At 42.6% G+C, this 26,971-nt stretch overlaps 1 long non-coding RNA gene across 1 annotated transcript; it reads right to left on the bottom strand.

The window, feature by feature from the left end:
- Nucleotides 1-15,424: 15,424 nt before the first annotated feature.
- On the bottom strand, nt 15,425-25,662 carry LOC139057403 (uncharacterized). The gene is made up of 4 exons (XR_011512740.1): nt 25,310-25,662; nt 24,039-24,095; nt 22,786-22,976; nt 15,425-21,446 (listed from the first exon to the last, which is right to left on the bottom strand). It is a non-coding gene; the product is annotated as an uncharacterized lncRNA (long non-coding RNA).
- Between the last annotated feature and the right edge of the window lie 1,309 nt (nt 25,663-26,971).

Here is a 26,971-nt window from a genome sequence, read left to right as displayed (position 1 = left end):
GATCTCTTACCCTCACCTTTCGGTCTTCAACCAACAGCCGGTACGTTTGCAGCGCAAATTGCGCAGTGCTCACATACACTGCAGCGGACGGTGACGGTGAACGGTAATGCGTTTTTTCCTAAACAACTTACAGGGCTTTGTATATAGTGATTAAACACAACACGTTTCTTTCCTTGAGTAGCCAGATTGTAATATAAATGTCACACTGTAAATCAAGAAACGTAATATTCAATTACCAATGGAGCAGATGGGAACTGAAACAAAAAGAATAGGGGCCTGGATGCCGAGACATTCATAATACCTATGAAACGACGCCTGTAGTTGAGTCTTGTGTCCGTGTTTTGAAACTATACAGTATCTGCATATCAGTGAACTGGTTGTGTCAATATTTATTGGCTAGAGCGAAGCATCCAATTATAACGTGAAATTTTCGACGGAGAGCGCACACTCGTTTAAGCGGGCGTCGCTTCGAGCAAACGTCGTTCAGGAAGTTGGCCCAATCATTGATTATATATCGGCATATTTAGCTTAGTTTTTTTCCTCATCAACTGCGAGCTCTCCATACAGAAGACCGTGCGGCTTCGCACTCGCAAACAGATGACCCTGAAGCATGGTGGGTAAATAGGACGGGCTAAATAAAGACCACGATAAATGATGTTAAATAGGTTCAGCGAACACCATCAAACGTTTCCCGAGCAAACAAAACGCATTGCCCGCTTTGGTGGGTATATACGTAGCTCCCTTCAATATAAACATGGCACATTCAAGCCTCGGTTCTAAGTTATTTACGCTACGAGTAAAGACCAATGGAATTCTGGTTAGATGCGACCAGCCCACGCTTGCAGGAAAAGTTCACAAACTGCTCGGGTGGTGAATTACACTGCCCAGTAAATTTGTTAAGATTTTTGTTAAAGACGGTGGCACAGCTCTTGAGGAGCTGCGCAACGTCCATCTGCTTCGTCTATCTTGATGGCAACACCGTTGCAAGCAGGTATGATACTCTGACTTCTCCTAAAATTGAGGCCGCCGTTTGTGGTGTAACTGGGGATAGGAGCTTTGGCAAATTCCTCCACCTGAATTTTTGTAAACTGGCCAGTGGCCATGCGCAATGCCGCAGTCGGATCGTTGCTGATTTTGGGAGCGCAGAGAGCCTTCGGTATGAACCATACGCTTCCAAAACCAGCTACAGCATCTAACAAACCACAAAGGGCTGCCCATCTCTTGTGAAGAACCCGTTTAATGTGCCACAATATGGCTGCATCAAAGCGGGTATACAGCGCCCAGTCACTCAGACATTTCTAGCGGTGTGCCGTCTTGTAAACACGACGTCGACATGCATGGATCCGCAAGAGAGAGAGAGAGCAAATTTATTTTGAAAAAGGTGGCCATAGATCACATGTATATGCTCCACCGTCGATGTCCTCGATACTCGGTCACCAGTTTTAACAAACAATCTACTAATGGCACCTTTGAGATCAGCTGACGCAACTTGTCCCAGTTTGCCAGTGTGTATACAGAGGGCAGTCTGGCGGCTCGCGTTATGTGTTGGCGCTAACGAAATGGGTTAGCGTCAACACATGCGGCAAACATATAGGTGCAGAAATCATGAGTAAATTGGCAAGAAAGTATGTCCATATTTTGCTGTTGCATTATGGGAATTAATTATTACGTATAAAGCATGGCGTATTCAAAACAACAACACCGCCAAACGCGTGCGCAGTCAGACTACTATGAATGCACTGTTTACGTAACATCCGCCGCTTTGCTTGCTATGCATGAAGCGGAGTATAATAAAAGAAGGAAAGTTAAAGCAAGATGAAGCTGGTAACAAAAGCTACCCAAGTTAACATAAGTCACAAGTGTGCAAATAGTGGATGGATATTTCGCGGTCCATAATAATCTATGAGCAACCGATATTCTAGTTGCCAGTAAGGGGGGAAAATGAGACGGAGCCGACCATGTAATGCGTAAGGTAGATTGACCATTAGAGTTACGGAATGAATGCCAAGGGAAGAGAAGCGCAGTCATGGACGGCGGAGAATTAGGTGCGGTGGTGAAATTAGGAAATTCACAGGATCGTGTTGCAATCGGCCAGCGCAAGACAAGCGTAATTGGAGACCGCTGGTAAAAGCATTCGTCCTGCATACAGTGTACCTTTGTAGCACTTAGCTACGCTTGGGTGGACGTCTCATTTCCCCTTATTAATTGCTTCTCTCCACCTTGCGGGTTTCCGCAAAACTTTTACCTCAAACTCTTGCCTTTGCGTCGAGTTGTTGACAAATTCGACTTCGCCCTGCCATCTGCTAGCCCCGTGGTTAGCTCAGATGGTAGAGCGGCTGAAAGGCGGTGGTCCCGGGTTCGATTCCCAGACCAGGACGAATAATACTTCAACTGCGAGGCTTTTGTTTCGAGGAACCGGTATGTGTTTCCTTTGTAGCACTTCGCTACGCTTGGGTGGATGTCTCATTTCCTCTTATTAATTGCTTCTCTCCACCTTGCGGCATTCCGCAGAACTATTACGTCAAAAATAGGCTGCTGCTGCTGATGATGATTATTAATGGAGATCAAGCAGCTGTTGTGATCATCATCTCATATTTAATGGCTGTAAGTACCCATTCTTTCACCTAGCCGTTATAGTTCACGAATGCCTCATCGATAGTTAAGCGGTGCCGCGAGTGAGACCGGAGGTGCATTTGTTATTAGGTACCATTAACGAAGGCGCAGCACCTCCAATGAACAAGTCACGGCTCTCGAATTAGGGCGGAAAAGGGGAAGGGTGAAGGACCGGCTCGGTGCCTCCCCTACCTTCCGGACTGCATCATAGCCAGGTAAATCTTCAAAATTATTCTTGGTTTTGCTCCACTTAAGCAACTGGGGAGGATACATCAAAGCACATTGCAATGCAAATGCGGTTTTCTCACAAAATTTGTTTAGGTGAAACGACACACTATCAGGTTTAAATTATGTTGCGAATTTTTTCTTGTATCACCTGCACGGGCGATTGTCGAGCATCATAAAATAATATTGATTTATTTTGATCAGTCACTGACTTTGTATGGCTAGAAATTTCGCTTGCATGCTGCAGAACACTTCACTGCATATCGCGACGCACACAGTGGCGTGCGTTTCTTGCTCTCCATGCGCATACATCTTGTCTGTGTAAGACAACTCTATGTAGTTATCCTACATTCCCCCACTATCCCACACCTTGTAATCCATTATGAATCATTTGCGATATTATTAAAAAATTCATATTTTTTTTTGTTTATCGGATGAAAGTATTGAATGGTTGAATGGTTGCTTCGAATGAAATCCCTCTTCTTCCGGCTGGAGTAGTTCATGCACAACTGTAAATATCACTAACACAAAGAAGTCACACAAGAAGGTCGAGAGAGACACAACGCACATTATTAATAAACTTTTATTATTAAGTCTCATTAAATGGTATTATTGTTCCGCAGTGAGGCAACCTATCCGAGGTTCTCAGGCAAACATTTAAAACAATTTCAGAAACAGAGAAGTACAGAGATAGAAAAGCGGCTTTTACCGCGACACACGATTAATAATATGTACCGATTTTGTACCAGGTTAATTTTCCCTAATGTTAATTGCATCCTTCTCACAACTGCTGAATATATTTCAAAAATTATTACCTTTGAAATCGCTGTCATTTTGAAGACCATGCGTCTTCCTCACTATGAGATTTTTTATAATTATTATGCCCTTACATCATGTAGAACTGAGGTAAACCAGCTCGAATAAAACAAGGACACGATTAAACAAATACCACGGACAAGCGCTGACTGCCAGCTGGAAGGTTGTTTGAAATTCTCCAGCCATTTATATTATTTTCAGCATAGGAATGTGTACACCAGTCGCAAACACATCTGCAAATCAACAACATCATAATCTTTCATCCAAAAAACCAATTTTTTTTCCCGAAAAGGCAAGAGAGGGGGGCGCTTATACATTTATCTCCTTGCTTTCTAATGTAGTAAGGCTCTATTATTTCCCTTTCCCTCTTAACTTTTCCTTCCTCCATGAATTTTGGTTTTTTTCAAATATGGGAGTGCAGTGACACTTGTTGCAATGATAGACTAAATGACTCCCACAGCCATTCTTTAGGTTATTGCTGTGCTGACGAGCTCTTTCATTAAAACACTGTCCCGTTTGACCAACATAAGTTTTTACACAGGTCAGCGGTATCTGACAGACAATGTTGCGCCTGCAGTCAGTGAAACGGAATTTATGATTTGTGGTGCACAGGAGCCTTTATACTTATATTGGTCAAACGGGACAGTGTTTTACTGAAAGATCTCGTCAGCACAGCAATAACCTAAAGAATGGCTGTGAGAGTCATTTAGTCGGACATTGCAACAAGTGTCACTGCACTCCCATATTTGAAAAAAAAAATTCATAGAGAAAGGAAAAGTTAAGAGGGAAAGGGAAGTAATAGAGGCTTACTACATTAGAAAGCAAGGAGATGAATGTATAAGCGCTCCCTCTCTTGCATTTTCGGGAAAAGAAATAGCTTTTTTGGATGAAAGATCATGAGGCTGCTGATTTTCAGATGTTTTTGCGACTGGTGTACGCATGCCTATGCTGAAAAAGGTGTAAATGGCTAGAGAATTTCAAGTAAACTTCCAGTTTGCACTCAGCGCTTGTCTGTGGTATTTGTTTCCTCGTGTCCTTGTTTTATTCGCGCTGTTTAACCTCAGTTCTAGATATGAACCAACTGGCCGTCATCAAGATCCTACTAATACATTATGTGTTCAATTTACCCTTTTCTTTGTCTTACATCCTCTATTACCTAAACGTTTACTTATCCTACACCCCATAACAACCAGATTCTTGGCCTATCCCCGTAGGGGATTGGAACAAGAATGCAAGCATCAATGCTAGCATCATGAATGCAATGTTATTAGCATGCAGGTGCAAACGGAAGACAGCTGCTAGTGCCTGGCCAAAACATCATGTTAGGAATAAGGGGGTGGGGGCAGCTTTCCCGTAATATCAGAGAAACAAATGAATGAACATCAGCAAGAGAAAAAAACTTAAATCATTGAACACCTGGTGAGCATACTCTTTAACTAGAAATCACTTATTTAGCTTGTGGAAAGTACTGCAGGTGTCCTGTAGGGATAATGTGTCCCGACAGGAGGAGCTCAGTCACCAGATCCTCTAAGACGCACAGGATATGTTGAACAAGGGACACGGCCTACAGCTTCGTACGGTCCATTAGCCTTCCGCTGGAATATATTGTCGGTCACGTTTAACACGATGCAGTGTTAGGAACACGCCATGCGAAACTAATTTTTTCAGCCTCGCTTCGGAGTGTCTCAAGAAATGTGTGAAATTGGAGCGGGAACAACTGGCTGTGTGAAAGCGGGTGGGAAAGACGCCAGTTGTCTACGCTGCATGGTGCTTTGACTGGCCCGCAATAAATCTCGCACTAACAGCAGAGCGCTCTGAAACGAGTGGCTACAGCGACGAAGGTTGCATAGCGTGATCTGCAGAATGATGCGGAACTCTAGTGGCCGGCAGCGTGAAAAGTGGGTGTACTTTTGTAATCGGAGCACTCTATCAATAGGAAGCCAAGTCTGACTGGCTACACGTAATCCGTGCTGCTCCAGGAGGCATGGTTTGTTTTCGGTGAACTCTCGAGTAGCTAAAATTTCAGTATTATGGTTATGTCGCCAGGCTTTGATTTCAGGACTTGATTACTGCCCAGAAGATCACAGGTTGACATATAATGAGAAGCATGAAATTGCGGACCAAATGCGACGCAAGACAATTAGAAGAACTGTGCTTTGCGTTGAAATTTCCCTTTGATGTTCTGCTTGTTCCAATAGACCTCAAATGTTTAAAGCTCCCAGGACTGCTTGCCTCAACCCCCAGCTAAAAGTATAAGGTTAGTGCGGGACATTTGCTGTGTTTGCTTTTATTTTACAGCTAAAAAAAGAGGGAGAGAGAATACCTAGAAGATATAACCACGCGAGTGCATCTTAAGAAAAAGAACATGGAGACTTCTGAGAACTATAGATAGTACAAAACTATCTCCATGTCAAATAACCCGTGCACCAACCACTACCAACTTTTCATGCCTTTGAAGTTCACAGAACCAGAAACAAGATAACATGTGAAGTTTTAATCAAAATAAAATAATAGCAACATATTCGCAGCGATCTTAACTGAATGGAAGAAGTTTTGCTGGATTCGGATGATGAAACGAGAGGAAAAAAAATCGTTATAAATAAGGCTAGCTCTCTCTAGTTTTCACCGAGAAAACCTATACGAAATGCAAAAAAAAAGAAAAATTAACGCAGAAGCGCAGCTTCGGAACACACTTAAGCAAGAACGACCAATGTTTGAGCTCATGTTTGTCCATATATCTAAAAGCGTCAAAGATTGCGTAGTGAGCTGCAATATGTAAACTCAACAAAATAACTACAGTCATCCTCAGAGAGCGTCCGCAAACCATTTAGATGAAAAACGCACTCTTCCCCGTGAAGGCACTGGACCGGAATCTAAATTCTCTAACTCTCGACAAAGGAGAGTCGAGGAATGCACTAAAGCTTGTATTGCTCAGCAGAAAGTTTGTCGAACGCAAGGCTTAACTATTAAGGGAACCGTGACCACATCCAACGCAATTTTTTTTTTTCAGCGCCACTGCTCTTCCAGCAAGAACTGAAATCGGTGCCTATCTTTGTGTACTGTAGTATTCTTTCTAGATAAAGTTCATAATAGTGTAAGCATAATTATTTTTTTCTCATGGCTGCTGTCGTAAAATAACTGACTGTAAATATGTTGAAAATGCGCGAGACGTTTCTATGGAGCTTGACAGTGAAATCAAGCGTTATACACATCTTTTTTGGTAAGTTCATCTATAATGGCTAAATTCATTACGAATTTCACGTTGCTTGCTTGCTTCCGATACACGTATATTGTAAAATGAAGGATAATTGACAACTTAGAAAAAGGTTGACAGTCACTTTAGCATACGCTAACGAGGGTGAACGCGATAAGCCTGCGCACTCACGAGACGCTCATTACATCACTTGACATTCTGATTGGAATGCGCTACTTCCTATTACTTGTTTTCTCCGAACAAAGGTCGTGCGTTCGAGTGTATTAATTACCTTCGCCTTAAATAATGCCGGAAACGAGGAAATGAGTGAAAGTTAGGGTGGTCGATCAGGTACTCGTCTGGTTTGGTACCTAACGCAGGGGGAAGGGGGTGAGGGGACGAAAAGAAAGAGAGATATAGAGGAATAAATGGAAAGGCAGGGAGTTTGACCCAATGGGTCTATCCGCTTTGCTCAACTATGAAGCAGACACAGATACACACATCTGGCGTTAACTACCAGAGACTGTTTTTCTTCGGACAGGCGCCGACCATATATCATCTGTCAAAACGTGTCCCAAGCACGTGCATAAGCATATGCGAAAACGTCCAAGCAATAAAATACTCTTGCTGATTATTTCATTCATTGTATACCTTTGTGTGCTTGTGCAAACGCTTGCCACGCGTTTTGGCGGTTGAATATGCGGGATGCTTTTCGGTTCTTTTGTTGTTGATAGAATATACAGAATTCTTTAAGAGGCTGGTAGGATAATTGTAGTCCTTGAGCAGCATCACTCAGAACGGTGCGTATTGCTTGCACAAGAAATCGAGATGCCTCATCAACTAATTAACAAAAACACTAATTAAGGTCGTCGGTAATTATTTTGCGGCAGATTGCAATTTCTCAATGGTAGTTGGTGAGTTCTGAAAGCATATCACTTAGAACGAATTCAGAGGATGGCGCGGATTTCAAGATATGTGCCATCGAACTTGCGATAAAAATATGTGCTGTTGTTCTACTTACCTCTTGAGCAAAACGCCGTTTTGTTTATTGATACACAAAAGTAACTGGGGAGCTTATGTATTCCGTCACTCAGTTTCGGAATGTATCATCCGAAACTGGCGTCCTCCTGAAAATTCATTCGAAGTGGATACGCTTTGCGAACCCACCGGATACAATTCGTAAATTGTGATCCGCGCCGCAAATTACTTAATCAGGAAGCTAATTGGTAAACTTTGGGTATTTTGTCGTTTATGCATTTTGATTATTTGTGCAAAATATGTCCGTCTCCTTGAGTGATCCAGCTCCAGGACTATAATTATGGTATCTGCCACAACACTTTTTTTAGCAATCTCGTAGTATAAGACCCTAGTATAACTTCCAACAACAAATAGTTGTTGGAAGTGAACGCCGTGCATGTGTACTTGTGTCTTCTTGCGTCCGTGTTTCTATCTGCGCTGCTAGGATAACTCAAGTTAAATACATTGACACGACGTCACAGACGACGACTATGCAAGATAACCACGATGACGAAGCCGACATGTTCGCGTGACGATGACAGAAACGAGACGACAACGGTAGGACTAAAATATGACAGCTGTGCTAAGACGACAACGTTGCGATTAGGGACAACAGCGGCAAACACGTTCACATAACGACCATGACGACGCGGTCGGCATGAGGTCGCCGGCAATGACGAAAATTGTCGACGAAGATTGCGGTGTGATTACGTAGGCGCGATGACTAAAACAGCCACAACATAAATATAGGATATATAGACATATGTACTTATATACGATATATATGCAGACGTACATATATAGACTTATGTCTATATACGAAAGCTTTTTTTTTGAGGTCTAATTGGTCATGAAATGATAACCACTGTGAAAATAAAAACTGTTTTATTTGGGACATTTTGACACACTTTCCAGCTACTTCGCTACATAGCCGCCGCTCCGATTAAGATATTTGTCGTAGCGTGGTACCAACTTTCCTAAGCCTTCGTCATAGAAGGCAGCCGGCTGTGCTTTCAGCCAGTCCTGTACGCTGGCCTGCAACTCGTCTGAGTCCAACCCCTGTCCACTTAGCCATAGTTTCATGTGACCAAAGAGATGGTAATCTGAGGGAGCCATGTCCGGGCTGTATGATGTGCGATCAAACACTTCGCGTCGCAAACGCCGCAAGAGCTTCTTTCTTGCAGCTGCACTGTGCAGCCGCACATTGTCATGAAGAAGGACAATGCCTGATGTCAAAGTTCCTCTTCGCTTGTTCTTAATTGCCTTTATTAGACGTTCAAGAGTCACGCTATGTGAGGCTGAAGTGATGGTCGGCCGCGTTCCATGCATAAGGTCAAGAGAACACCATTGCCTTCCCAGAACACAATAGCCATATAATTTCTGCTGTAGAAAGTTCGCTCGAACTTCTTTCTGGAAATCAGAATGCATCCACTGTTTGAATTGTTATTTTTTTCTTCAGTTTCCAAATGGACTCATGTCTCATCCCCTGTGACAATTTTTTTTCAAAAACATCTCCTTCATCATGGTAGCGCTAGAGAAACGCTACCCACCTCGCACAGAGTTTGCGGTACTGGAGTCTCTCACTCACGATGGTATAGAGCTCACCATGAAATTTTGTGGAACAAATCACTCAACATGGAAATTGTGAACCGACGACTTTTTCGGATTCCCTGATCCCCTCGCTGAAGAGATCATCGGTTGTCCACTCGCTTCCTTCCCTGCCCGCTTACATCATGAACGTCTGTGTGTCCTGCTTCAGATTTCCTGCACCATTGCCGCACTTTACTGTCACTTGTGAAAGTTGTGCCGTACACATTACTCAGTCGTCGACGAATTTCGGCTGCATTGCCCCCCTCAGCATGCAGAAATTGAATGACAGCGCGCACTTTACACTTAGCAGGAGACTCTATTGTTCGAGGCATGTTTACGTGCTCAATGCGCGCTCAATATGGGTAACTGCGACCTGACGCGATCGATGGGCGCACTAGAGACACTGCGCGACACATCTGCGCACTGCATTATTGGATGTTGAACTGTTGTTTTCATTCCGCGACTGATCAGATCTTCAACAAAAAAAAAGCTCTCGTATGAGGATATACAGACAGCAAGCGACTACTCTGCGGAGGAGCGTCTGATTTGCTGCCAGGTGTAAGAGACAGGAGGGATATGAGGGAAAAAGCGAGCACTGCGTGCACGCAGTGCTCTCAGGGTAATGGTACGTCCACACTAGCGACAAAAACGCGCGCGACACAACGCGCGCGGCGAGCGGTGCTGTCGCGCGCGGCAAGATTCACGAAAAGCGGCAGCAACGCGCGGCAAACGCGCGAATGGGTGCGAGACCCATTTTTCGCGGCAGACGCGAAACGTCCACCAATCAGAAGCGAGCCGCTTTACGAGCCGCGCTGTTGTGGCGCCACCTGTCGCATAAGCAAAGAATCATAATCTATGGGCTCTGAGACTGAACAGTGACACGCGCGCCGTAAAATCTCAGAGGCCATTTCCAGTCAAGGAGCTGTTTTTGTTAAGCCTTACCACACCACCACTGAGGCGTCGACGAAGAATTCGCCTCGCAATGGAGGCGTTTTTGGAAACCGTTCGCGGATATGCGTACCTCTATGATAAATCGAGCGTCGGACAAGGAGCTGCGCGCCAACCGCTGGCACATTATGGACAGCAGTTTGGCATGACAGGTGAGTAATTGGTGAAGGTGGGGAAGCAGAGTGCGCGCCTGGCCCTCAGTGTCCCTGTACCGCACTCAAAACTTTCTCGTCCACTGTCTGGCACGTCGGCGTCGCACAAGTAAAGAACAAACAAGTATTATAGTGTTCACAGTCACCAGTAGCTCCTCGTCCGTATCCGACATGCCTGAGCGTGGCCGGCAGTGGCGCAAAAAAACACAGACACTTCCGATGGAAGACGAAATGGGCAGAACGGAGAGCGCGTTGTCGCGAGAAGTATCGAATGGAACGAGACAACGCGGGACTCCACGGGCCGCTGCCGCGTGCCGCAAAACGCGACTGTGGACTTGCCCGTACGCGTCTGCCGCGCGGTCGCTTGCCGCGTGCGGCGTGTCGCGCGCGTTTTTGTCGCTAGTGTGGGCGTACCATAACAGTGTTTTGCATGGCGATTTAGCTTGCATGGTTATTGTGTTTTGCTTTCCAAAAAAAGGGTTAGTGCAGTAAAGATTGTGCTACACCTCTCAAGAAGAAACGTTTTGAAGTGAAATACCTTTAGAATCTGTCAGAGGGGCTCGCTTGCTAAAGTCGCATGTAATGAAAACTTGGTATAGCATCATCGCTTATACTTTCGCAACTGTCCAATCCCCGCGCCTTACTTTGGTATCATTAGGTAGGAGACAAAGCCGTCACTCGAACATGCATGTGTCGCGTGCGCTGGCGGCACTTTTGTCGCGCCATCCGCGCCGTAATCTGAACTAAATTTGGTCTCGCGTGCGGCGTTCAGAGAGGCGTAGTTTGGCTGCACGTTTGTCCATCCGGTATAATTCAATTTAAAGCGGTGCTCATCAGTGCTTATAAGGCTCACAGGTGCGCAGCTTGTTGCAGAAATCTCGCGCTCACTCGGCTATATGGTAGCGCTGCAGTCGACACATAGGCACCAGAAACGGCGTGAAGAGACTCGAGCAGTAAGACAGATGGGCTGCGGTGGAACGTGTCCGTCTTTATAGGGAACGCAAGCGCAGGAGATTGAGCAAAGGCAGGATCCCTATCAAATACGAGTGCGTCGGGCTCGAGCTATGCCACGCGGTCTCAGACACCGCCTGTAGAGAGCTCCACATTTCCTGACCCTAGTACATGAACAGCCACCGCAAAACAAATGAGCCTACTAAGAATAGGCCACGAACACGATTGCGATATTAGGCTAAAAGAACCTCCACTAGCTGTAACATAAGTTATGCATGTAAGCTTTCTAGCGATTGAGTAAACGGGACTTGTCTATTTGGTTATGTCAGTTTTTTACCCTGGTACCAATACACCATCTGCAGCACGCACAAAGACGTTTCGCGTGTCCAACTGTAGCTGCAACCCTGATAAAGGACTACCCTATTTTTCAGTCTCAGCAAGCTTCTTTTTCTTTCTTTTTTGCGGATCCGCGTGCACGTAGGAAGCAAAATTTCGTTGAATGACGAAGGTAACTTATGACGCGAATACTTTTTTTCAGCCCTCCCGGAATATCTGAAACTGCTGCAGGGCGAACAAACAGAAAAGAAAAGAAAGAAGCTTATTCGAAATGCAGGAATACGAGAAATCAAGTAGCCATAAGAAAAAAGGAAAGCAATTCTCTTTCAGTAGTACACTTAAATTCCAAACTTACGCCTCTAAGGAGAACGCTAAGGAAATGCTAAGCATCATGTTTTAGTCATGATAAGAGAGCTTCGCCACTTCCTAGTCCACGTTTTACTTTTCCTCAACAAGCGAGACATGCTTTTAACAGTAGTCGTCTAGACTTACGAACGTCTAGACAAAGCAAGATTTGTGTTTTGGCTGCGACAAACGGCAGTCCACTAAGCCGAGAGTTTTTTTCGGTGCAGACACAATGCAATGTTCGATGAAACTTAAAGGTCGCTTTCGTCTTTAGCTAGATTCAGGCGGAAAAATTTAACCCGCTGTGCAATTTTTAAAATGCAGTCATTCGGTATTCTCCGTATAGCTACTCAGATTGAGCAAAGCGAACAACGTTCTTCACATCAGGGTGCTTGAAAAAGCTTTCGTGTTTTTATGTCGTACAAACTAGTTTCTGGGAGCAGAAAAACTCATTTTTGCTTCTTTATTTTTCTTTTCAGAAGGAAGAACGGGGTGCTGGGTGGTCAACAAGTTTTTATTTGCGTCGTAATGTGTTGTCATTTTCGAACACCTGATTGATTCGAAGTCCGAGGAGATACCTAACACAAACACTAAATCGTTGTCGCAGGACCAAATATTTTTGGCCCCTTACGATGTCTCCTCATAAGCTCCTCATAAGCTCGTCCAGACGCCAACACTCCATTTTGTAACTTGACACCCACGCCCATATTTTGCCTTTCTTCGTATTGCAGCTCCTGTTGACGCTCGATGTTCGACAGCAGTCGTTCCTTGCGTGTCGAGAACGATGCAATTTAGACATCACTTTATTTCAGCGGCCATTATCTTGTGAGGGAAACAAATTTTAGGCGAAAGTTTCTATCGTTTGCCGTGGGGAAACGCTCACACAGGCCGACTACGTGCCGACGGCGTCAGTGACTCTGTGTTACTTTCGCTTTGAAACCACAGCGGATTGCGCTTCAAAAAGAAAAAAAAGAGCTGGCGACCCCACATGCATGCCTTTGATCTAATTTAGAGTTCAGGTTATGCTGGCTGGCATCGTTTTGCGTCGATATTAAATTGTAGCCAACATTTGGGTTGCACGTGGCTGTGACGCACGTGCCTGATACGCACGCAAGCGTGAATTAAACTTTCCTCTACTTTTTAAAGTACGTCAGAAAGAGCAACACGCCGGCCTGATGGAGGTAAACTGTTTCTGTTCTCTTTTTCATTCTTTTTTTTTTCTTTATTATTTTGTTTTTGGATGACCCATGGGCCACGGCTGATCGCAGAGAGAATATAAATAGTATTGTATAGCGATCCCTTTCGGAGGGAGGATAACTTGCACGAGTTTCACTTCACGTCACTGGGCGTCGGATGAATCGAAGTATATGTCGTACGTGGTCGACAGCTTTAACTGAGACTTTGCAAAGCTCGCTGTCGGTCATACTGTGACGCGTCTGGCGTCAAGTCATGCAAAATCTCGCGAAAGGAATCGTGTAAATGCAAGTAATCGCTTCAGAATATCGCCGCCGCTTGCATCTGTTTTGCTTGAATGTTATAAGTTGTCACACAGATGAAAACATTTGAACCACCAAGCTATTTATTCAGCGCCTGTTGCGCGACACCAAAAAAACGCAAAGCCTACTAAGGAACAAACTGACAACACCACTCCCCGCAGCAAAATCGCGGACGTCTAGCTTGCTACTGCAGCTTGCTACTGCACCTATGCGTCAGCAGAGTGTTAGCGCGGGTACTTTCTCGCACTCCTTTGTCCACACATGCAACGTAAACGGCGGTATATGTTTTTTCTGCGGTAGTGGTCCTGGTCGTTCATTTGAAATTTAATATGTTCACAGTTGTTTCCTTTTTTTCTCTTTTTTTTTTCCAGCGCACTACTTCCTCCCAAGCTTGCTGCTCATTCGTACGTGGCGAAACTGCGGCTGTCGCTCCGCCGGAAATCATCATGGGAGAAAGCGTTACTTCCCGGCAGCCAACGTTTACTCCAGAGGTTTCCACACGGCACCATCGACTCGCATTTTAAAGTACTCTGGGACTAACTGCTGTTCTCGACACACTAAGAAAAAAAAGAGTATCCCTTACTCTTTTCGAAGAGTCTGGACTCGTCACGTATACGACTCACTTTGTGGGAGACACCCGAACTCTCTTTTGGCAAAGAGTCCCGAGACTATCTGCTCAATACAAGGTGTTTGCGTGACTCCGCACACAATAGTCATGCATACTCTGTTGTAATAGTCACCTATACCCTCTCAAAAGGGTCACAAGACTAGTGCTGAGGGAGTCCGTTAACAATTCTAAATGAGTCCAACGACTCAAGATAAAGTGTCTCATGAACACTGCAAGAATGACTCACCGAACTATTCTAGATGAGTCTGATGACTCCAGCAGTGTGTCAAGTTACCCTTAGTGCGTGGTGCCGGCCTCTTGCAAATAAAGTAAGGTAACTAATCTATGTAAGTCGTTTCACTCTTGGATGGCAGTGTCGAGCCGCTTTTCAAAATGTGTCAACAACTCTTGCTGTAAGTACACACGACTACGGCTAGTTCTCAAGAAGACTACTATGAAAAGACAACATAGGATAACAAAGAATCCACAGTAAACTTGACAAAAAGCACATGGCAGGTTAGCAAGAAAAAGTTAATATTTCATCAATCTTTGTTATTGTCTTCTGGAAAATTCAAATGTATAAGTCAGCACAGAATCACTATGAAAGCAAGACAGTTCTCTTTACCATTAAACTGGAATCAATAGCCAACTAAGCAAAACAGTCTTAAATAAATATCCAATATGTAGCCTGCAGCTGCATATGCATGACACTGCAATGCCACTCAGAACCATAATGAGACCCCAAAATATTATGTAACTCATGTAGAAGGTTAATTCACCACCGCACAAGTCTCTTATAATATGTCAAAATATTCATAAGTGCAACCTATTTCCCTGTTCTAAAAGACTTAACTTACGACTTAACATTCTAAGCAAGTAAGCTACACATAACAAATAAGAGAGGCTGCACTTATGTATAAAGGAGACCCATATAAGGAAGTGCAATAAAAACAATATTCCAACTTAGATTACATTATCTATGCATTATGCTATGCTTGCTGAAAACAACTGGTTGGCAATTGATAATCCAGTCTAATAGTAAAAACAGCTGTCTTACCTTATGGTACTCTTGTTGGCACTTTTTCCCACACAGTTTGTGCATGTTAGCATGATGAAAATTGATCTGAAAAACACATTAAAAAGTTGTGCATCAATTTTATTCTGTCATACAACATGCAACAGTGTATAAAAATCTCATAACTGACAAAATTACAAAAATAAATACAGCAACACTTATACTGATCATTTATTTATGTTGAGAAACATACTTTTGCAAGACTAAGTAAAATAGCTGACACAGACAATTTCACAGGTCGAAATAACCGCTAATACAAAACTTTCCATAATGCAAACACGTTGACAAAATAAGTAGCACAGGCAGCTGTATTTTGTTACGGCAAAGATAGCGCATGAATGATGAGGACAAGAGAGGAAGCAGAACACATAAACAAACTATACCCAGCTGCATGCACGCAGCTGTAACAATACTCATAGTGCACAAAGATCCAAAAGAAACAAAGAGGAAGATGTGAGGAAGGCTTCTTTTACTCATCACAAGTCATCCTGTAAGAGCACATTATGCACTGGCTGTAATCTATCCTCAGGACATACATGAATAAGTTACTTTAGGTGCCACATCTCTAAATCACTCATACAATGTTCTTGTGATTTTCCTTATTCCAATCTTTAGCTTAGCAAGCATGACTGAGTTACGTAAAGCCTCCCTACGGCTTGGCACATATACACAAAGAAGTGTTTCTATAAACACTGGAAGTCACGGACGGATGACTGACACATACCTCTTTTATTTGTTTTGTCTTTGTCATTATGATTACCTACCACAGTAGTCTTTTGTAGAGTGAAACACATCCAAATAACACACTGTGGGCAACCAAGTGTGAATACCTGTTCTCGATTTCTACCTTTCTCTGGTGTCCCGCTAAGGTAACAATGGTGCGAAGGATTGTCTTCCCAACGTATGCATTCCCATACAACAGGAGCAGATGATAAGCCACATTAATGGTGCATGAAATAAAGCATCTGTGCTTGACTTTCCAGTGCCGTTCCAATCTGGAGTGACCTTTTTTTTTGCTTTGTATACACTAGTACAGGTGCTACGTAGTCCCCTTGGCACCCAGAGCAATTCTCACACCACAGCAGGATGTCAATTTTTTTTTAAATTCTAAGCAGAACTCTCGTTATGGGGGACAATTGCGAACTTATATTTTTGCTTTGTATCTTAATTATGTTGTTGACCTTTAAATTTAGCCACTTTACTACTTTTCTGCAGACAGGCCATTGCACCAATGCTAGGTTTTGAAAACACCAGAGCAGGGTAGAAAGCAAGAACAGATATTTATAATTTGGGTGCCCTCTCTGCATTGCATGGATATGTTTCAATGCACGATAAGACTACTTGGTAGCTAAACATATAAAAGTTAAGAGAATTAAGCTCAAAGCCTACCAAATTAGTAACTGGGAACTGGGAATTTCATATGTAAATTAAATTTCCTGATTCCCAGTGATGAAACAGTTTTGAGAATATGTGCGAAGGCAACCAAGTCACTCATGCTCACAAAGGAAACAAAATAAAAACAAGCAAGATTACAAGAACTTCGAACTTGCAACCCAAAGTAAGACACCTGACATGACTGATTTATGTATTTACTGAGCATAAATTACAGCTAGCGCATAATCTGCTTGAACAAGATGACAAACAATGAGTTACTGTTGCTTTCTCTCTGGGGCATTTGGCTCTTCTGAACACATGCACATTGTATGGCACAGCTGCGTGGATGTAGCTGGGCATAGTTATGAGTCAGCATCACTTTGTTATTATGGTCCTTCACTATTATTGTTATGATTTATATTTGGCAAGCAGCCTAACTATCGGGTTGATCAGCTGTATTTTAAACAAAACATACTGACAGATTTCCGTTTCTAGCTAACATAAGGAGGCGGGTACATCCTTTCAGATTTCAAGAAACAGCTGTGCAACAGAAAGTCTACAATGACCAGTACCTTTATTATTAAGTGCCATGTACTAGATCTTTCTGCAATGAATACCTCTATTACCAAAAATTGTAGTCTGAAAAACTAATTGGAAAATATTTACAAGTGACAGATACTAGAACTGCATTACAATTGCAAATTTTTTCGTAAACAATATCACAATAATTGAAGTTTTATTAATTTCAGCAAAATGGCTGACATCCTATTATTGAGGCTAGTCAGTGCTGAAGGTATTGTTATTTGTAGGAGTCCTCAGACTGACAGCTCTGAAATATTTATCGCCATACTTGGTGGAACATGCTTTGCTGTTGCAGATATTACTTAGCCACAAAACATTTTGTAAGCCTTATGGGACAATTCTGTGTGGAAGATAAACCTATCTGATCATGTCTTTTTGGGTTGTGTATCTCGGAACTGGTGCTAGTCTGAGTTCTTACAAACTAGACGTTATTGAGTACTGTAATTATAATGCCTGCCACTGCTATAAATTTCTGTTAGCGAAAATTGTCGCATTGTCATGAAGCAGATATGTTCAATTTTTAGCGGCAGTCACTGCTGAAACACTCAGTACAAAGCACAAAACAAAGATATGGAGTCAAAATGTAAATGTCGAACAAAGTTATAGTCAATTCCTCATTTCACAGAACTGTCTTTTTTTCTGTTAGTTTGCCAATACCAATTGCACATCCACAAACATTTTAGTATTGCACTTCTGGTAAATGCAGGAAATTTCAGTGTTTAACAGAAGCCCTTGGGAAGACAGCCCAGAGTCGCTTTAACAAAAAGACTTGCATTCAATCTGCGTTTCTATGTTGTAGGTCACTATAGCAAGGGGCATGTTTTGCTGATTGAATATTACTCGAAACAGTCTTATTATTCGTACTAGAGGCTTTGAAAGAGAGCAAATTGTAGAGTTCTTCATGCAGATTTCATATATGTCATTAGTATTTCTTTAGCTGCTTCTTGAGTTATGTCCCACACAATGGGAAAATACACTGATCTTTGCGGGCACTTTTTTTGTGTACTAAATTTTCACAAAAAGCAGTGTGCTGTAGCTACCTCAGCTCTTCGTAGACTACAAAGTACCGATATCTATTCAAACAGCATGTAAAGTTACTAGAAGTATGCAAGATTAGTAGGCAGGCAGAGAGGCCTGCCTACTAATCTTGCATACTTCTCATGCTATTGTGAAAAAAAGCTATTGAATATACTTCAAAAACATTTCCTCACAATAGCATGAGAATAACCTTATGCACTTATAGTTGTCGTATACTAACGAAATTTGGCATACGTACTCTTCAAGATATGCAGAATGCTGATATCTAATTGAAATTGCAAACTGTAAAATTATTTAATGTGGCCTAATATATTCTTGCATAGTTCCAGTAATTGTACAAGCCGTTTGGATAGGTATCACCACTTTGCAGTATACGAATAGCTAAATAAGATACAGCATGAAGCTATTTCTGAAAACTTTATACACAGGAAAGTGCCCCCCAAAATATTTTGCCACTGTGTAGGACATAACTAAAAAACAGCAGCTACACAAAAATAAATGACAATTCAAATCTAATAAAACACTTTATGAATGAGAGTATATTCAAATCTCTAGTACAAATATATAAAAAAGTTGTTTCGAGGAGTTAATAAGTGGGTGTCAGTGTATTCTACCAAAGTGTTAGAAAATGCCTTCAGGCATACCATGGGGAGCTTTATAAATAGCACACGCACGCATCTGCCTAAAAAGCCCCATGCCCTGCTTGAATTCATTAGTCATTTTTGCATTCTGTTGTATGTCACCATTTGCATCCCTTAACATAGAGTGCACAAAACCAAAAACAGCCTATTACCGTATTTACTCGCATAATGATTGCACTCGCGTAATGATCGCACCCCTAAATTTTGTCGTTTTAATTCGATTTTTTTTATTTCCCACGTAATGATTTCACCCCGAACTTGCCGCAGCGATGTGTCACGTGCCAAATCTAGCTAATAATGATCGCGCTTACCATCTGTCGACTGCTATGCGAACGACTCTTCAAGACAAACCAAGCAGTCTGCACGCAAAAAACTTTCTTAAGCAGATGCCCCATTTCATTGCTTTCATCACTTTCCGCACTTCTACGACAAAAAAAAGCTACAACCAAACTTTCCTTTATTATGTGTAGGCTTTATAATGGTTGTGGTCAATAAAAACAACAAAAAAAGGCGTCTTTCGATTCTTCTCATCTGCACTTGTGGGCACGCAACAAATCGCGAGCGGCAATGATAGCAGCCACGTTTACACTGATAGGTTAGAAGTGTACCCTATTCATTCGCCGACGTTTGTAACGCAGCTAAGATATTCACCCACCCTTAGCGGAAACGTGCCACGTTAGGATAGTGGTGAAGACAAATGCCGCAGTTTCCGCAGCATGTGTTCCTATGTCACTGGCAGCTAAGTGCGCCCATCTGTTTCTGTCCCCTCAAAGTGGGCATGGCTATGTTATTGCCGCAAACTTGCAAATATTATTCATTACTAATATGGAAGAAACTGTTTGAATGCACTGTAATGTACTCACGAGAAGAAAAATGCATTCGGCGCGTTCGGCTTGCTCTGCCGGCCACCATTTTTTTTCGTGTCCTGCACTACATACAGCAGCAGCCGCCTATTTGTTGACCTGTTGTCATCCCGTAGTAAATGCCAGATAATATATTTTTTTCTTTTTGCGGGAAAATTAACCAGTGTAATGACCGCACCCCTGAATTTGAGTCAATTTTTTTTGCAAAAAAGTGTGATCATTATGCGAGTAAATAGGGTAACACACGGAATTTTTAGCCTGTAAAGGGGTTGTATACAAATGGGGCAGCCCACTCTAGTGTGACAATAAACAAATATTTGTACTCACAATATTGAAACCAGTCATAACATATATCCTCACAAATTTGGAAATGAATAACCAAAGAACCTTGCTGATTGTCTCATTAGTGTCCTAAACAAGATCTTTTGATGTTTATAATTTCTAGTTTAATTCACTTTCTCTAGTAAATGGACTTTGACCTAGACTACTCAGAGTACGAGACTAACCCAGACCTGGAAGCCAATATTTAAATCTGAAATAAAGACATTCATCCCACGACCACGTCACTGCTATGTCATCAGAAGCGTGCATCCATGGACTGTAAAATAATTTTTACATGATCTGTACTGTTACTCTTGCACTAATAAATTAGGAAATGCACTTGCTATTTAAAGCACTGCTGTAAACCTTTGTGTTTGAGAAATGAAATACTCAAAAGTGTAACACAACCAATGTGTGCATATAACCTACGATGCCTTTGACATTCGTCAGTGTGACAAATGGGCACCGAGAAATGCAAAGGGCATCATAGCTTTCTTGTTTGAAACCTTGTGTGCGAGTATATTACTGGTATCTTTGCAGTGAAAGGAAGTCACATTATTATCAGACTTATGAGGGGAACTTATGTTTCTCTAGTTTAATATTTTTTTTTTGTGCTCCTATATTCTTGACTTTTCCAAGAATAATGGGTGTTTGAAATAAGTACTCTATATTGCTCTTAAATTTTTCCTGCACAAGAGCTCACGTTAGGTTACATTTCTTGAACACTTTGCAGTGCTGTAGATAATCAAAAGAAAGAAAAAAATGCTGTAAGTTTGCATTTTAGCCTTCTGTATAACAAGTATGAATCTATCAATTACATACACAAGTACAAAAGAACTACGAAAAACTGGGCATAAAGACATACATTATAGTAATAGCAGGAATCGATGGTGAGAATTCTAATAGAAAGGAACCATTAAAAACTAGGCACTAAAGACACATATTAATTATAATAACACAAGTATTTGCTAAGAATTTGAAGAGACAAATAGAATGTCTCTTCAAATCACTCCACCCTAACATTCATCCATGGTTTGATGAGTGACCACAGTTGGTGATGCTGTTTGGATAAGTTGCAGCTGAGGTGCAGCTGTGAAATAGGCGGAACATGTAGAGAGGTCACCAAAGGTTGCACGCTGGTCGCACAGCAGGTTGCCTTGATCTCCGGACTCACTCGACACTCATGTGTTGAGCCTGGTTATACGCCGTTTGCAAGAGGCCTGGCCCGTGTGTGGTACGGCTTTGGTAAAATTTCGAGGCAACCTGAAAAACACAGATCGATATCTATAAGCACCACAATATTCTTCACCATAGGGCAAACCTGAAGTTTACCATGGGCACATAGCAGATAATGAAAACAGACACAAGCCACCAGACTTCAGGTATAAAGATGTGCAAAAGTGTAAATGAGTGTTAAGAGCTGTTTATAGGATGGAATGTTTCATTTTGTCTTTTGTAGATGAATAATAGTATCTTAACATAAAGTCAAGTGTACTTGGCCCTCCCTAAAAAAATTTAAATTATGGGGTTTTACTTGCTAAAACCACTTTCTTATCATGAGGCACGCCGTAGTGGAGGACTTCGGAAAGTTCGACCACCTGGGGTTCTTTAATGTGCACCTAAATCTAAGTACACGGGTGTTTTCGCATTTCGCCCCTCTCGAAATGCGGCCGCCGTGGCCGGGGTTCAATCCTGCGACCTCGTGCTCAGGAGCCCAACACCATAGCCACTGAGCAACCACGGAGGGCATGGCCCTCCCTATTTGTGTAAGTAGGCAATTCCATGCGAGCTGTACCGACCTGGCACACGACCACTTGAAATTTTTTTTGAAGAACTGGAGGCCCTTCAATATAGCGCAAATGTTAATTTCAAAAAATACTTAACTTAAAAAGTTTTTTTACTGGCGCAAGCACTAAGTGAGATTTTGTGTAATGCACCAATCTATGCATCATAAAAGGCATAGCAGAAAAATTGGTTCCTTCATTAAAGGGGCCAAATTTTTCGGGACTATAAAAAGAGGCCTTACACCAAAAATTGAACTGCTTATTAGCCACTGCTCAGTTTATTATGGGTCATTAAACATGGACAAAATGGCCAATTAACATTATTTTCATGAATCTGGCTTACAGCAAAAGCTGCAAATTTATGTAATCCACATATTTAGGAGTTGTGCTGCATGCAAAAACTGGTTTCAGGAACATAAATTATACAGCAGTGCACAGAGATGCGGATGAACTAGCAAAAAAAGTCAGTTTTGGTGTGTTTATCGGCATACTTACTATTGAGGCAGTCCTAGTAAATTTATGCCCAATACCATGTATGAGTGTACACCGTATTCTTTTTAGATTGCTAAAGCTTTATCAAAGCAGTTTTTTGTTAAGCAAGAAAAAAAATGTACAAGTGGTCTCCTACTGGTTTCAAAATTTGCAGCGCGTTTCGTCTAATCCACAGAGCCTTTTGGCGGCTAAGGCAAACTGCATGGACTTGAGCATTCCTGCACCGATAGCAGGGAGTCTAAACTGCTTTGAAGTTAACTCTTTCATTGCTGAGTGGCTACAAGCCACTTCACTCAAAAAGTTGCCACTTAATCACATGTATTTACATTAATCTTTCTGTTGGCTTCCAGCCTGCTTGGCATCATCACGAAGGCTGCCAACTCCCTAGTGGACGTAGTCAGGACATGGTGGTGGCAGGACGCAGCGGCAGGAGCCGCCAAAGGCTTCAAACTCCCTAGTGGATGTAGTCAGGACACAGTGGTGGTAGGATGCAGGGGCGGGAGCCACCAGAGTGTACCTGCAGCAAATTTGCACAAATGCTCTTAGTCCTACCATGTCACAATTTACAAGAAAAATTAAGCAGTCTGTGGAACATGGATACCAATACAAATAAATGTAAACAGTTAGGTCCCACAACACAACTAGAACATTGACAAAGAAGAAATGGTACTTATGCTTATGAAAATCCAAGCAATGAAAAAAAGAGAATGTGCATCCGATTTGTGCACGGAAGCTCAGTGGAAACCTGAGCTCATACCATCAAGTGATCTGCTAGTCAACTGCAAGCCTCTTAAAATGTCATTGTATATTTTTTACACACACTATGTTAAGCTGCATTAAAACAAGTTCAGCATCTCTAAATATAAGTAATCACGAAGCAATTCAATTAATGAATTCCAGTGGTCGATAATGCAACAAAGTGCACGCTCTGATGAAGCTGGCCAAACTGGGTAGTGACAAGTAACAGCGTTGTTCTCTACATCTTGTTTTTCTGGCTTTCGCTGTAGCATTAAAATACACAAGAAATATCACATTCCTGACATTTAACCCTGCCAATTTTTATTCCATAATGCATAATACTTCAGCAAGAGCAATAATGCTGTCTTTTAATCATAAATAGTGATAGAACAAGAAATTTTACTGGAGCTAATGTTTTGACAAGAAAACTTATCTCCTTCTCTTTGTCGAAACATTGGCTCCAGCGATGCTCCTTGTTCTATGGCTCTTCATCATTTCAAGTCTCTGTCTTCCTGTGTACCTCTGTACTTTCAATGTTGTATCAATGAAATTGTAATAACGGAGAATTAGTAAATGTAGCTGATGAAGAACTTGGGCTTGTTGGTAGACAATGACAGAGTAACGGCGCAACATAGAGATACGGACAAAGGAGGCTCATGTGTGCCGTCTCCTCCAGCTATGTCTCTCCTTTGGACAATTACTCTATCTCGATGTAAAAGTATTACCCTTTGCACAATAATGCTGAAATGAATAAAGGCCAGGAAAGTGGACACAAAAATTACAACAAATAGCATCTTATGCTAATGAGATATGCGAAAGTCCCTGCTACGATCTGTCTCACCAATAACGTGCTGGATAAGATGGCGTCTTCTTCTGGATGTTGGCATTTCTTGAATACCTAAAATAAAGTACATTTCAAAATTACAAAAATACACAGAACAGCCGTAGCAGAGGAGATAACGCATTGTTTAGTAAAAGAAAGTAAACTAATCTCTGATGCAGTGCAGACGAAATTTCCTTTATTAAATTAGCAGAATAATACATCACACTTCATTTCATTTAATGCTGTGAGCGTTTCTTGGTACAAGAAAGAAAGGTATTTCTGCATGAAAACAGTAAAATAATCATAGCCTTCTACTTTTACAAAATATGCGACAGCGACTAAGCCAACTACAGCAGTATATACTTAAAATTGTTATATGCACATTACAATAGCCAAGACAGGAGAAACTTGGGTTTATATGTAGCTCACCAAGAGGTACCACCTTGGAATCGATTCATTTCTGCTTGCCAAATATCTGCACTAACATAAGACTACAAATAAAAAGACCCTCGTTTTCATAAAATACCGGACTCAAAATAGAAAATCCAGTAGGAATACCACAAATTCTGTGCATAACACAGCCAGGTTTTGTGCGCCTAGTAGGATTTACTATATAAAGGTTGCAGCAAATTCATGCTTTTAAATATTTACCACCATGAAAATAAAGATTACATAAAAAATAATAACATTATACATCGGCTTAGATTGTCAGCTAACGTATTTTGTGTTTTCTACTTACAGCCAAATGCACATAAAATTTGTTCTGTTTCAGCGCTTTTAAAGCGCTGTGTCTGTTCGCTTGTGCATGCAGCCGCTTTACCGCTCTTAAGATATCTGTGCTGCCACATCGCCTGACACTGCCATACAGCGTTGTAGCGCTTTTATTATTCGCGGTAATATACCTAAAGCGCTAGTAAATCTTCAGAATACACAAGCTGTCTTTTCGACTACCTGTCTTCGCCAGCGAAAGTTACACTGGTACTAGTATTGTATCTACACTTCAAGTTACGCAGGACAGTACTTGATATTCTACGGATCTTTCGATGCGACAGGCCACTCGTCACCGGAGTCGTTAAGAACGGTGTTTCTCCTGGCAGTACAGCTTTGCAATAATTTCAGATGCTCTCCTGAGGCTTCCGTCTGCCAGTAGTATTTTCGCATACATACGCGCACGCATGCCCAAGAAACGTCTGTGAACTGCCAAGAGAAACGTGGCGCAAAATGTAGCCATACCGGAAGGACCGAGTCCGCGCCGTTTGTAAACTCGGAACAAAAGCTGATATGCTTACCTGAGACGTTAAGAGAAATATGGCACAGGTCACAGGTCCCCGCTGGTAGTGGTTCGTATGCATCTGGTCGTCTCTGTCCGTTGCGATCTCCCATATCACAATGAAAGATGCAGTGCAAACCGCAGCACTTCGGACGCTTCCGGCGAGCGCACTTGCTCGATGTCGGCAAAGACGAAATCGGCGAAACGCTGCTGCTGGCGGCGGTCCCCTCGTCGCAATCACACAGCACGGACAGAAGCTCCCACCGTAACTTGTCGCAACGCTTGGTTGCAGTCGTCCCTAGCGCAGCGATTTCAGAACCACTCAACGACAATGTATACTCGTGCGTGATGCAGCGCAACTTTAAAATGGCGTCATGCTATTGACGGCTTCGGCTTTGGATCATTTTGTAGCTGCACAACTGAGCAGAACAGTTGCGCTAGTTTCGGTTTTGTTTACTCGCGTTGAAATAAAACTGTTTTGCTCACTGATAATTTTACGTCACTTAAGTAATGTTCACGAATGAAACAGCCATGAATTTAATACGCGTGTTGAAATACCCGCTACGTTCACTTGGCAGAAGCAAAATTTGCTCGTCCGAGCGTGGTTGCGTTTGAAATATCTATCGGTGGGCTGTCGGAGCATGCTCGAAGTGTGAAGACGCGGCGTAATTGTCCTTAATTTCCTTAGATATAACGGTGCGGCTGCCCTTGATTTCCGTCTAGTGCAGTTTGCTCTGATGTGAGGTAGAACTACAAAGCCGCCCATGTTGCTGAATGATCTAGTGCACCTGAAGCTGCCAGAACTCCGGCATTTCCTCCACAAGTTCTTGCGACTGTGTGCCGCGATCACCAAATGCGAGCGTAGTCATTTGGCGGAGATTTAGCAGCACATTTTCTAGAACTATCGTTCACCGCTCTCTCACGACATGGAGAAGCAGTGTGGTTGGTCCTTGGTAAAAATTTCTATTTATTGCGAATTTTGCGATAGCAATTATATGGACACAACCGTCAAAATATATCTGTCGGTGTTACCGTGAGCTTTCGTATAAAGTCAAGTGCGATAAGATCCTATCCCGCGCCGTTGGCTGTGCGCGTTAAAGGAAGTGTTCGAGGCTGAGCCGGGCTCGATGGGCGCCCCAAGTATCTATAGGAGGTCACGTGATAAAACGCGCGCAAGCCGGGAGAGGGATGCGGGATGCGCTAGTTTAGCGCGCTTCTCCTCCTCTAGCCGTTGCTCTAGCCCGGTCTTGCGCCACCCTCGCTCTGTCTTGGTGATAATTTCCGATGGACGCAAAGCTGGGGGGGAGGGGGGGGGCGCTCAGATAACGCAATTTTGCGGAGACGCTTTGACGGAAAAGGCAGCAGAAGCGATTCTGTCCGCTCTGTTCGCGCCCTTCGTCAAGCCAACGCTGTGACAGCGAGTATTCGCCGTCATTGAGTGAGATCTGTTGTATGCACGTACGCGCGTGACCCAGTGCTTCCTAATTTAAGGAGTAAGCGAATGTTTACTGCAGTTTATTCAGCCGATGAAACAACGAACATTGGTTCCAGCAGTAGTTCGTGCAGTGGTTCAGGCAGCATTGGGGCGAAACTGCCGTATTTTTGTTTTTATATTTCTAGGGGGTTCCAAAGCAGTGTTGCGTACGTTAAAAAAAATGGCTGTGGCTTAGCTAAGGTTAAG

This window comes from Dermacentor albipictus, chromosome 3 (assembly GCF_038994185.2).
Source record: "Dermacentor albipictus isolate Rhodes 1998 colony chromosome 3, USDA_Dalb.pri_finalv2, whole genome shotgun sequence".
In the NCBI taxonomy this organism is placed as follows: domain Eukaryota; kingdom Metazoa; phylum Arthropoda; class Arachnida; order Ixodida; family Ixodidae; genus Dermacentor; species Dermacentor albipictus.
Note: the sequence above shows the minus strand (reverse complement) of the source record. Positions and strands in the feature narration are given on the sequence as shown.